We start from the raw sequence: 9225 nt of genomic DNA on the forward strand, positions 1-9225 counted from the left end.
TTATCTAAAGAATACTGATATGATACAGTTTTTCAGTTGGAACAAGCAACAACTGAAGAATCTTATTTCTCTTTTATCCTCTGCATTAACAGATCACAAGAGTGCCATGTTTAGAGAATCTCAAATCACACTTTTTCTGTTATGTATAATTGGTTTCATCTTTCACTCATGTATAAACATCAAATCAATTTTATAACTAATTTTTCAAAATTATTTTATTTTTATATAATTACACTTGTGATAAATAACCATAATATAATATAATATCTGTCCCAAATTATAAGAGAAAATCACTTTTTTGATTCATTGAATAATTAATGTATCTGGTCTATATATTAACCAGATACATTAATTTTTCAATGAATCTAAAAAGTAAATTTCTCTTATAATTTGGGACGGAGGGAGTATGTCAACATAAAAACCATAATCGAAACAAAACTTGTGATAAATTGTCATTATAAGCTTGTTGAATTATGGAGTGATACTAAGTGGAGCAATGATATAGAAATTTTCTTACAAAAAAAGATATATAGAAATTTGTGTGGAAACTATTGCATTTCAAAGCAAGTTGCAGATTTATTAAAGGAGGCCCCTAATTATTTTTAGTGGAGTGTTATCTTTCTTTATTGTAATTATTATTGCATATTATGTTTTTTTTCCTTCTTCCATTATTGTAGGTTAATGATGATAAGTGTACTAGTATAGTTGATTATTATCTTCATGAATTGATTGTTTTGTAGACCATATTGGATCTTTTCATTATCAAGATAAAAATTGAATGGTCATGAATGGCCATGGATGTAATTTAAAGTTTATGTTAAATTAGGTGTTGGGTACTTGGGTCTAATTATTTTTACCGGAATAAACTCATATTATTTCATAACGTAACTGTTCTTTAATATAAAGAGGAGTCCTTTAATATAAAGAGGAGTCGAACGAAGAAACATACGTCTAGACCAAAAATTGGCCGTCCTTACTAACAATCGAATTCATTAAGCGTTTAGTAAATTTTACCACAAAATCGAGATGTAAATCTAAAAGATGTTTAATACTAAAAATAATAACACAAAACTCATGATGACCAAAAAAATTATTGTTAATAGTTTGTACCACCGTTTGAGAATCACTTTCAAAGGTAATGCACTCTATGTGTATATGAATAGCTCCTTGAATCTGCAACTTGCTTTGATTATATATATATATATATATATATATATATATATATATATATATATATATATATATATATATATATATATATATATATATATATATGGACGACTCAAGTGAGAACACTTGATTATTATGAGAAATGAGAACAATGAATCACGACCATTAAATTTTGATTTTGTTGATTTAAATAAACTGGATTGGTTTCTCTTTCTATGTTGATTTAAAATAAATATTAAGGATTCTAGAAAGAGAAACCAATCCAGTCCATTAAAATCAACAAAATCAAAATTTAATGGTCGATAACCAAGTGTTCTCACTTGAGTCGTCCCCTATATATATATATATATATATATATATATATATATATATATATATATATATATATAACTCTTGATATCTTGTCATGCGACAGCCGTTTAAAGATATATTATCGATGAGTTATAGATATATTATTGATGAGTTATCAAGAGGGAGAAACATTTACATTGGGTCAAAGACTCACTTAAATATCACAAATCAATTCAAGAAGACAAACCTCACTGTCCACTTGCGGAAGTCCTTTTAAAGACATATCACTTATGGATTATCATGAGAGAGAAGCAAATCACATTGGGCCAAACACTCAAACAAGTGAGAGAGAGACATCACACATTTGTCCAAAACCTTAAAGTGATAGGTGTATTGTTCCTCTCACTTATGAAGTGCTCAATCTCCACTTTTATAAGCAATGTGAGACTTAGAACTCACACTTGTCTCTCAACACCACTCACACTTGTTTCTCAACAATCACCCCCTAAAGTGTGAGTCCATCCATTATACTCCCCCTCAATGATGACCCATCAGTGGTATCAGAGCCTAGTTCGAGAAAGGGACATGCTTCTTGTGTCGAAAGTCTTACTGACATGGTGGTCAGATAACGTGTTCCGTTGAATTGTCTGTGATGAGATAAATGTGTATGTCAATGGCGGTACACACATGTGGATGAAAGAGCTTTCGCTTGAGGGGGAACATAGTGGATATACTCACAACAATTGAGGGAGGAGAATTATTGAAAAACAAGCGTAAGTGGTGTTGAGAAATAAATATGAGTTCTAAAAGATAGAAGAAGACTCCAAATAAATCTGACCTAATGCAAAAAGCGTTTGAACTTAACATAATTAAAACTTGAACCTTGAGAGAACCATTCTCTCTAGACCCAAACTTCCACCCAACTCCTGCAGATTAGGCTCTCACAATCTTATAATCAAAAGTAACACAATAAAAAATTATACCAAAACAGATTACAGTTCCATCTTAATACAAACAAACATAAGTCTAACTTAACATATCCCATTCAAATCATATACCAACCCAATGAAGCTAAATAAGCAAAAGGCTAAAAACCTTCTTGTACATCCTCTCGTATAATCTACATATATCATGTAATTTCTGGCATAATATTCATTATGGCCAAACTGACAAAAAAAATCATCTTGCTTTCTCTCATCCTTTGCTAAATTGTTAAGTGTTGCATATGTTATCATTTAGTGCTTTTGAATTTTGCTCCGGTTGATCTGCAAAATGAAACAAACCACATCCACCATGCATTATCATATAGGAGTATGATACAAAATGATCAATTATGGTACTGACACACTATTACACCAGATCGAGTAATCATCACGGCAACACAGTTGATTCATGAAGACACTCATTTCAGTATTTCCCATGATTCTCCCATACCTGATTAAAAAAAATATATCACCTTTCTATTATATTTATAAGCAACAAAAAATACTTTTACGATTATTGAGAAATTTAATCAAGTGTAATTAACTTTTTTAACTTTCGAAAAAACATTGATTAAATTTACTATAATATCCTCTTTATTAAATTTAATGAAATGTTGAAAAATAAAATAATAAATGGATATATTAGAAATTACAATATTGAATAATTTATTAATAATTAACTTTTGCTTATAATAGTGACTAAGAATTAAAATATTTTTGTTGTTTATAAATGTGGCCGGAGAGTGTAGAATGCGACATGTTTCATGTGTTGCACAAATATTTCAAATTTATTATGGTTTCCATTTCGATTTAATAGAAAGACACACAAGCCTACATCAATACTTTATGTCCTTTTTCTGACTTCAATACATTTTAAAGATTTCATAAGGGTGTGTTTGGGAGTTGGAGGAGAAGACTTAAAAAAAAATCGAGTGGAAAAAATTGAAGGATTTTAGTTGAGAGAGTTTTTGAGGGTTTGATTTTATTCATAACATAAAAAATCTTCTAATTTGGAGGAACTCAAAATTTGTATTTAACGAAGGTTTTGGAGGACTTACATATATTTTGCAAATATCTTTTATGTTATAGCATTCTGAAAATTAAAAATATAATGATAAACACTCTTTTATCATTCAATACAAAATCATTTATTAAAAAAATATCAAATTTTTAAATTAAATTTTTCGAATTTTTTATTTTTGAAAAAAAGCAAAATATTCGAAAAAATCAATTAATTTTTTAATTTAAAAAACAATCGACAATTTTATTTTTGAAAAAACCCGACTTTGGAAAAAAAATCTTTTTTTTTATAAAAAAATATTTTAAATTTTTTTTGAAAAAAAATTGATTTTTCTAATTTTCAGAAAAAATCAACTTTTTTTATTTTTTTCGTAAAAATTATTTTTTTAAATAATCAATTTTTCTATTTTTTCATAAAACTGAATTTTTATTCTGGCAAAAATCGACGTTTTTATTTTCGAAAAAATCGACTTGTTTTTATTTTCATAAAGACAATTTTTTATTTTAAAAAAATCAATCTTTTTATTTTTAAAAGAATTAATTTAGAAACTAAAGTAACAACGGTCCAGTTCGGGATTAGTTTGAGATTGGGTAATTGCTTAACGGCTCAGTTCTAAAACCATTAATAAAGTATAACTTTAATTCACTAACCATTAGTAATGGTTCATTTATTTTAATTTTAATTCGCACTAATGGAGCCTATCTAGGAAGACCTACTGACAAGTCTGTGCTCACAGGATATGGTGAGCATGTCGCATTTCGTATATGGCATGACGAGGTATACATGTTATATTTTTTATTACAAATTATTCATTATTGGTTATTTTGGCTTGTTTGTTTATCTGAAAGATTATTGATTATTTTTTTAATTTTGTTTCTTACAGGAGTGTCCGACGCTGAAGGTCGCATCCCATGACTCGAAGTTGAAGAACTTCCTAGAGGGGGAAATGCCTGAGCAGGTCAGATGTATTGTTACCGATTTCACCTTGCTAGATTTCGTGCTCACTTACCATGTTTGACGCCTCCCTCCTGTAAGCATTTGTTGAGCGGTGGCACCCTGAGACATCATCCTTTCATCTTCCATTTGGGGAGATGAATATCACATTGGATGATGTCTCATCTTTGTTTCATATTCCCATTGCTTATACATTCTTCACTGCTCCCATATTAACCAAGGGATGGCGCTGACACGGGTTGCAGAGGATCTAGAGGTTAATGAGGGTGTGGTGCTCGATGAGTTTGCCTTTAATAAAGGCTTGCACCTTAGGATGTCTTGGATGAGGGACATGTATGAGGGACATGTATGAGGGTCTTGTGGTGGAGGAGAGGTATGAAGACGCTAGCGCGTACATGCTACATCTGATGGCATGTACTCTATTTGTAGACAAGTCTCGAGTTTATATATATGTTTAATACTGTTGGTTGTTCAGTAGCCTAGACACTCCAAACTGGGCTCGGGGAGTGGCGGCGTTGACTATGTTATACACGGCACTTGCAGTTGCTTCCTAGCCTAATACCAGACAACTAGCTGGTTACTTGAGCCTATTACAAATATACTAACATATTTATCATATTAATCATTTTAATCCTTTTTATTTGATGTCATAATCTTTTTTCTATTCAGTGCTGATAGGAGACTACATCGTGTCCTAGCAAATGCTCCACTGGCGAGGAGATGGAAGGCCAGACATGCGGATCGTGGTGGTGTTATGGAGTACAGGAGGAGGCTTGATGCGTTTGACAGTAGATGATTTCGTCTGATACCATACACGGTGCAACGTTCCCATCGCCCATTTGACGACTCGACATTGTATTCAGGGCATATGATGTGGGAGAACCACGTGGCTAGACACCTCCCTGAGAGGTGTCTGCAACTGTTTGGTTTTGTTTAAGGCATCCCTCGTCTAGTACCTAAAGCTCTAGCTGGTGGTATTAACAGATGGTTTCAGAGTCACATCATCAGCTCTGCCCGTGAGATTAGAGTCAACGCAAGGATGGTTACTTAGAGTGGTATCGTAGTATATCACACTCTCGCCTCATACCACCGACTGCAAGGTCTTCTGATGTTCTGGGGTCTTCTCGTGCTAGGGTTTCTGATGCTGATGCTGAGGTACGGGTTGACGACGTGCAACCACCACCACCACCTCCACCCCCTAACGGGGATCAGGATAGCCGCCTCTAGTTGATTGATGTTCTTGCAGATAACCTCACAGGTTTGGTAAATCCGGATGATGAGGTTTTTACAGGTTTATCCATGATAGTCGACATAGCCCGTGTGGGCCTATGTAGGTGTATTATATTTTGTTACTCCGACTTGTTATCACTGGTTTGGTAATATTTTATAATATTTTTGGGAATTACATGATTCAAAGATGAACACAACAAAAAACAGTACAACAAACAAAAATTAAAAGCACTAAACATGAAAATCTAAGTACTACTAGATGATTTTGAACGTTTCAACATCTTCATTATATCGTCAACGAATCTTGTTATCTGCGCATCCAACTTGATCAGACCTTTAGTTATCCTACGGCGAAATGATTTCCACATGGCCTTGACATCTTCGTTGGTCTTCTACTCAGTGTTTTGTTATCGATATCAGACACTAACTCATTCAACTTGTTTGTCAAGTTGGCGAGGGGTGCGACGCTATCTGAAAGCTTGAATTCAACAGGAGGATTGTTTCTGTTGAAATACACTCCAGCCTTAATAAAAAATTCAGGAAGAGATATTTTTTGAGATGTATTTCTTTATAATATATGCCCTTATTTATACAAATGAAGATTGATTCTAGGCCACACAAATTTGTCGGTGCAATCAGAACCCTTCAAATATGTCGGCAAAATCCTGATCGTTGAAAAAATCCAAATGAAAAAAATACCAGAAATTTTAGTATAATTAAAATTTCCAGTATTTTAAGCTAAATTTGAAATTTATGGTACTTTACAAATACCGAAAAATTCATAAACACTATCGGAAATTTCAATTACTTTACCAAATATTTTAACTACCGGAAATTTTAACTATCCCAAAAATGTCATTTGAAAGTTATGTTCACTCAACCCAAAGACATTTCTAGAATAATTAAATATGAGGGGTGCGAGGTATAATTTTGGGACGGTAGGTTAAATTCTCATTAAATCAATATCTTTATTGATCATTTTTACTTGAATTCTAATGGAGAGGTTTTTATGGTCACATTGATAGGAATGGACTGGATATTAGAGGTCATTTTGTATGGGCCATTTTAGATGTATTTGAATTATTAAATGGATTTGAAAGAAGTTTTGGTCTATAGTATATATGTACATTTCAAAAATTGCAATTGCATTAAGTTTTGGTGTCAATATCTATATAACACTTGCACACAATTCACACTCAATACTTTTCAAACACTCAATACTTTTTATGTTTGAATGTCAGTTATATCATATATGTGTTTATGTCTATTTATGTATATATCAGGAACAACGAGAAATGAGAACATCTTACATTTTAGAGTGCAAAATTGCTCGGCGCACTTACTACCATCTCATCGACAATATTAAGAAGCAATTTAAGACAATAAGCCAAATTGATCTTTCTAAGCTAACTGTAGTTCTTTACCACATGCATATAATTTTTTCCTTTGTAACATCATCACAACTACTTAGTATCGATTGCAAAAGTCTAGAACAACTCAAGCAATTGCAAATTGGGGATAACGGAAGCAAACAAATGGATGTTCACATCTATTTGTTATCAATATTTTCCATAAATCTTTAGGAGATAATGTTTACAAGAATTAACATACTTATTAACAAATGACATAATATTATCGAAATTCATAAAATCAAAATGTTTTCAACTTACTTTCAAATTGTTCTCTTAACAATATTATCTAAAGAAATCTCAAGGAGATCATGTTTTACGGCTGGTGCAAAGCCTTCTGAAATTCAAAAAAGTTTTCTTTCATAGAAACTTCATTGAGAATGATTGCCTGTGTATATAAAAAAATACTTTTCAAGAGACAAACAGTTTGTAATGTAAAGAACCAAAAAAACAAAGACAGTTTGGCATTGAAAATGTCATGGCAAAAACTCAACTTGAGACTAAAGTTACTAAAGTAAAAGAACCACAATACCTAATTAATATGTGATAACTCTTTATTACATTCTATCTACACTTAACTATAATTTTTTGTTTTTCTGTTTGGTTGCTGAATTTTACATCTAATTTTATGTTTAAACCACTATAAAATCACTAAGTTCATACCCTGCAAATACCATAATTTCTTATGTTCATGTTCTATTTTTTTCACTACTAATTTATGTAACTTCTTTTTCTATTAAGTCCTCACATCATAATTGTATGGAAAGTGACAAAATCTTTGTTTACCTTAAGACATTTTGACTGATTTTGTAGCAGATTATTTCGCAGATTGTTTGTTTAGATTTCTACATCATATGTTGTTAACTGATATTTCCCTCAACATCTATAAAAACATTTTCTACAAAGACATTCAACCGATTAGTAAATGGCTTGCTTCAAAGACCATTCAACATCTATAAAGACACTTTCCAAACGCCGTGTACCTTCAGATTGATTTGTAAGTCAGCTAGCAAGATCATTCCCCTCAACGAGAGGATCATTCAATGGTTGCTAAACTACATTGACGGGAATCTCTAATTGAGGGGAAATATTTGTTTTTCAAAAGAATAACAAGTAAGATATTATAAAAAACTTTTCAAGTAAGATAGTATAAAATACTTTTCTAAACACAACCTTTAGATTATAACTCAAACAAGCTAGCAAGCTCAATTCCCTCAATAAGAGGATCATTCAATGGCTACTCAACAACATTTGCATGCAGCTTCAATTAAGGTGTACAATTTGTTTATAAAAAAAAATCTAGTAAAACATTTTTCAAGAGAGAGGCACTTTGTAAAAAAGAAAAAAAAATGTAAACACCATGTACCTTCATATTGATCCGCAAGTCAGCTAGCAAGATCATTTCCATCATTCAATGGCTGCTCAACTATATTGACAGAAATTTTTACCCTTATGATGTGGCTCACACTTCTGTAAACCCGAAATTTCTCTCAAAAAATTTCAGAGATGCATCTCCGAGCGCACCTTACCCCATTTTGTCAAAAATTGTTTCAAAGAAGCCTCTCTGAAAATTTCTAGGGTGAATTCAAATATGCATCTCCAAAAATACTCTTTATCCCATTTACTAAATGTTTTTCATTGAAATTGGCGTCGTTGTCGGGGACACCACCCTAAATTTGTTGTTTTTCTATTTTATTTTATTTATTTTTTGTTTTCATATTTTTGAAAAAATCCGAAAAAAACTTATAGACTCTTAATTTGATTTTTACTTGTATATTCTAATTTTTAAAATTTTATTTTAATCATTTTTTTATTTTTCAATTGTTTTTTTAACATGAACATTATTAGTATATACATATTTGTTGCATTGCTGATGCATGAATATTACGTTTGTCTACCCGGATACCTTCAATATTGAACTAAAAAAACACAACAAGGCACTTTATGAATATGCATGTCTGAAAATACCATTTTTCGTTAAAAAAATTAAATTATCTGGACATGCATCTCTGGATTTAAATATAATAGGGTGACTCACTCGTTTGTGTTCAATTTTGTGGGAAATAGGTGCGTCTGAAGATACATCTTCGAAAACTGAAGGCATTTTTGTATTTTTACCGAGGGTTTGAGAAAGTATAAGGGTGAGAAGAAAAATTGCAAAAAAAAA

The 9225-nt window shown here is 31.5% G+C and overlaps 1 long non-coding RNA gene across 1 annotated transcript; it reads right to left on the reverse strand.

Annotated features, from left to right (window-relative positions):
- Window positions 1-5784: 5784 nt before the first annotated feature.
- Window positions 5785-8643, reverse strand: LOC131606157 (uncharacterized). Its single transcript, XR_009284741.1, has 3 exons — window positions 8425-8643; window positions 7320-7446; window positions 5785-6314 (listed from the first exon to the last, which is right to left on the reverse strand). It is a non-coding gene; the product is annotated as an uncharacterized LOC131606157 (long non-coding RNA).
- Between the last annotated feature and the right edge of the window lie 582 nt (window positions 8644-9225).

This window comes from Vicia villosa, linkage group LG5, assembly GCF_029867415.1.
Source record: "Vicia villosa cultivar HV-30 ecotype Madison, WI linkage group LG5, Vvil1.0, whole genome shotgun sequence".
NCBI lineage: Eukaryota > Viridiplantae > Streptophyta > Magnoliopsida > Fabales > Fabaceae > Vicia > Vicia villosa.